Raw genomic sequence first — 4590 nt, 5'->3', positions numbered from 1 at the left:
ATATATATATATGTATAAATAAATGTGTGTATTTTTCCCTTGTTAACAATTAATACGGAAAAAATAGATAAATAGTTATCAGGGAAGTAAAAGAATTTGAATAACACCTGCGTTTAACTCCATATATATATATATATATATATATATATATAGAGAGAGAGAGAGAGAGAGAGAGAGAGAGAGAGATAGAGAGATAGAAACACCATTACATCTCTCCAATATCTAACAGAACCGATCCTCCTTCAAACAACTCACAGATTTTTCTGATTATTATACTCTTCCTATTCTCGGTGGTACAACAAAGTGGATACCTACATCATTTCCTCTAATTATCAAGTCCTTTAGTTTCAAACCACATTTCACGGTTGTTTTGAAATGCGTTATCATTAATGATTCTGCAGTAGCAAGGTTTTCGAGTCGGTCGACATCAGACTCCATCGTCCAGATTTTATCAACTTCCAGCTTACATCCGATTAGAAGTACACTAATAGTTTGTACTTATTGAAAGCCAACTACTGGCATTTTATCGAAAACCATCTAGTGGCCTTTTATCCCAAGACAACTAGTGGCCTTTTTTGAAAGTCAACTAGTTGCCTTTTAGCGAAAGCCAACTATTTGCCTTTTAGAAAGCTTCAGTAATGAAATTTAAAGATCCCCTCTTTGCTGTGCTTGTTTCTCCACGGCTCTACCAACTTCCGGTATTCGGCAAGTTCCCAGCTGTGAGCTACTCCGTATGTTCTTTCCATGACACACTCAGTTCCCACGTAATCACTTGCTCAGAGGAACTTGTGAAGATCAATATCTGGGCGGAGTTTTGCTGGTACGATGTAATTTATGAACTTAAATTTGTCCACGAGAACTAATATCAGTTGCCAGTCTGAGGCTATGAAAATAACGTTTAGTACATTTTCTATGCTGTATTTTGTAATCACCGGATATAGTTTAACCTAAATTAGGATTAATTAACAACATTACTTAAATTTTACTATTTAAACATATAACTATTGAGTTGGTGCATTATGGAAAAGGGATAATACTAGTACTTTCTTGTACCAGATGAAAAGTATAACACGATGCTGAGTTCAGATTTAAATATTGAAAATAATGAAAGTATAAATGTTTCGGTTTCTAAAGATGAGGTTGATAACAAGAAAATTTACAGGGATATAACTGAGAACTTGCTTTAGATGTACAGTTATCTAACATATGGAGCATGGTTAATAATCAACGATGTAAACATGTGTAAACAGAGTAGAAAATAAATTGATAAGCCCAACAGGTTTCAGAATTCGAAGAATACATCTTAAATCCGAATACAAAGTAACATATCATTTTAGTTAGGAGTTATGTAATAATAATAATAATAATAATAATAATAATAATAATAATAATAATAATAATGATTTCGGAACAAGGCCAGCAATTTTAGGGGGTTGGTATCGTCGATTATATCAACTATACATATATATATATAAACATAACTATAAATGTATGTATATACGCTTGATTCAACTATGCATTCCATACATACACACACACTAACATAAGTAGATGTGTGTGTGTGTGTGTCAAAATTTGGAACTATTATTATTATTATATTATTATTATTGTTGTTGTTGTTACTCTACTGCTTCATAATTTAGATAACAGATAATTTATCTTGAGGTTTGGTGGCAACAAAACCTCTCGGATCTCGAAAATCTTCCTTAAGATTCGTGCAGAATATTAGATGGTGTTTTACTACAGGCTGACAATGCGAATTTCAATTCCGGTCTCTGTTCGTATTTTAGCTAGCGTTTTTCCAAATTATCTTGGTCTTCCACAAACGCCTCAGATTTCTGGCTAGACCCTGATATTTCTGAATTTCTCAAAATTTATTTGGTGTCGACTCTGCTATCATAGGGAATTGCAAAATCTATGATCTTACACAGTTTTCTTCTGGCTTTTATGATAATATCTGATCTTGCTTCAATAGTATTGTCAGTCCTTATGAGGGAATCACAAAAGGATTTGTAATTCTCATTTTCAATCACAGCCTCTGGTTTGTGTTCATACCACTTTTCTGTTGCTTTGAAGCCGGACGCTCGGCTAACATCTCAATGCACCATTTTGCCTACACAGTTGTGTCTGGGCTTATATTTTTTTCCTGCTATCATACTGTACTCACTAAAAAAATGATTGATACTTTCGTCTCCTTTCCTGCAGATCCTACGTTTACTATCCCACTGCATTTTGTCTATCTTTATCTATATCATATTTCTTTTAAGGACTTGTTCCTGAGCGGATATCATTAGTGATTTTGTCACTTGTATGAAACTCCCATCTGTCAACCAGAGTCAGAGGAGAAAAGATACTTCGAACATTCTTGGTTTGTTGCAGAAATTTCTATTTGATCTGCAGTTCTCCTTTTTCCCTTTGAATTCACTTACTCTTTCGGTCTCTTTTTGGGTATTTCTGGTTTCCAATAGAATTCTTTCTATGCTTTGCACAGCATAATTTTTCAGACCCAGCATCGCAGTCCTAACAGTTTCTTCTACGTTTAATAATCCTCTGTCACATTCCCTTCACGGTAGGTAGAGATGGTTGCTATTAACTTTCAGGTGGGGTACGCATTTTGAGAAGCTATTGTTATTATTATTATTATTATTATTATTATTATTATTATTATTATTATTATTATTATTATTATTATTATTATTATTATTATTATTGCTGTTGTTCTTGTGGTTTTGTTGTAGTTATCGTCTTCATATAATTATAGAGATTACAGGCACAAACTTTACAGATCTCATATTCCAAATTCTCCCAATCTCAAATTTTAAGGGAATGTATATTCTTAACGTTTCCTTTTCTTTCTCCGTTGTCTTCAAATCAAACGGAGAGGATAGATTAATCGGGAAGCAATTTCGCTTGTTCTTGTCTATTAAAATCATCATCATTATTATTATTATTATTATTATTATTATTATTATATTATTATCATTATTATTATTATTATTATTATTATTATTATTATCATTATTATTATCATTATTATTATCATTATTATTATTATTATTATTATTATTATTATTCCTGTCCAACAGTAACTATTGTCGTTACGGATATACTTTAACGGTCAACCGTTATTCACTAGACCGCATCTTCAAGCATAATGATAAATAGGACACATAAATATGAAACAAGGAAACCTTTGACATCCAAAAATATTTGAGAGTATTAGAAGACATAGAGAAAAGCTATTTACAAAATGACTGCGTTAGATTCAGAAAAAGTCAGGTGCGGGAGGGGAAACAGCTACACGCAAACAGGGTGTTGTGTGTGCGTGTGTATGTGTGTGTGTGTGAGAGAGAGAGACAGAGAGAGAGAGAGAGAGAGAGAGAGAGAGAGAGAGAGAAAGAGCGACAGAAAGCCACACTGACAGGCAATGAGGCAGATAGACAGAAAGAGTAAGAGAGAGAGACAGAGAGACAGAGAGACAGAGAGAGAGAGACAGAGAGAGAGAGACAGAGAGAGCAAGAAAGACTAAACAAGACGACGGAAATATAATATTCATAATAGTACCAGATTTCATATATATAAGTTATTCGTTATTTGAAGTTTTTCTGCTTGAAGCCTGTTTACATATTTTCATGTCACGAAAGCATACTGGCAGTAAGGCGCAGTTTCTCTAATCGGAACTTGCACTTCATAGTATTTATAATTAATTCCATCTCTTATTATTTTGCGGTTTATTTTGTGTATTCGGTGCTATGAACACGGCACAATTGCGCCTCTCTTATCATTTTGCGGTTTATTTTGTGTATTCGGTGCTATGAACACGGCACTATTGCGCCTCTCTTATCATTTTGCGGTTTATTTTGTGTATTCGGTGCTATGAACACGGCGCAATTGCGCCTCTCTTATCATTTTGTGGTTTATTTTGTGTATTCGGTGCTATGAACACGGCACAATTGCGCCTCTCTTATCATTTTGTGGTTTATTTTGTGTATTCGGTGCTATGAACACGGCACTATTGCGCCTACATAACGGTTATTAAAGTTATAAACATTATACTTTAACAGACATAGATTTCTTAGAGCTGTATGTATGCATATATTTATACATATATACATATATAACTATATACATAGATATTCATACGTTCATTTATATACATACATCCATATATATACATATAAACATGCAAACACAGAAACATACATATACATATGTACACATATCTATATCTATATATACACACACACATACATACATATATATATATACACATATACACACATATGTGTGTGTGTGTGTATGCTTGTGTGTGTGTGTGTGTGTGTGTGTATGATGCATACGAATTTTTCTTTCCAAGGATTTGTGTCGTTCTACTTTTTAAAGTTTTTTATGTTAATAATTTTGAATTTCAGAAAATTGTTCCTCAAATAATATAATATACTTACATATATATGTATATATTTGTGTTCGTTTCATATAAACTTTCTTTACACACACATAAACACAACAAACATGTAAATCCACAGAGAGATGTGCAACTTTACTTTGTTATATATATTCATGTATATATATATATATATATATATATAT

The sequence above is a fragment of the Octopus bimaculoides genome, chromosome 12, assembly GCF_001194135.2.
Source record: "Octopus bimaculoides isolate UCB-OBI-ISO-001 chromosome 12, ASM119413v2, whole genome shotgun sequence".
Classification (NCBI taxonomy): domain Eukaryota; kingdom Metazoa; phylum Mollusca; class Cephalopoda; order Octopoda; family Octopodidae; genus Octopus; species Octopus bimaculoides.
This window is presented reverse-complemented; position numbering follows the sequence as displayed.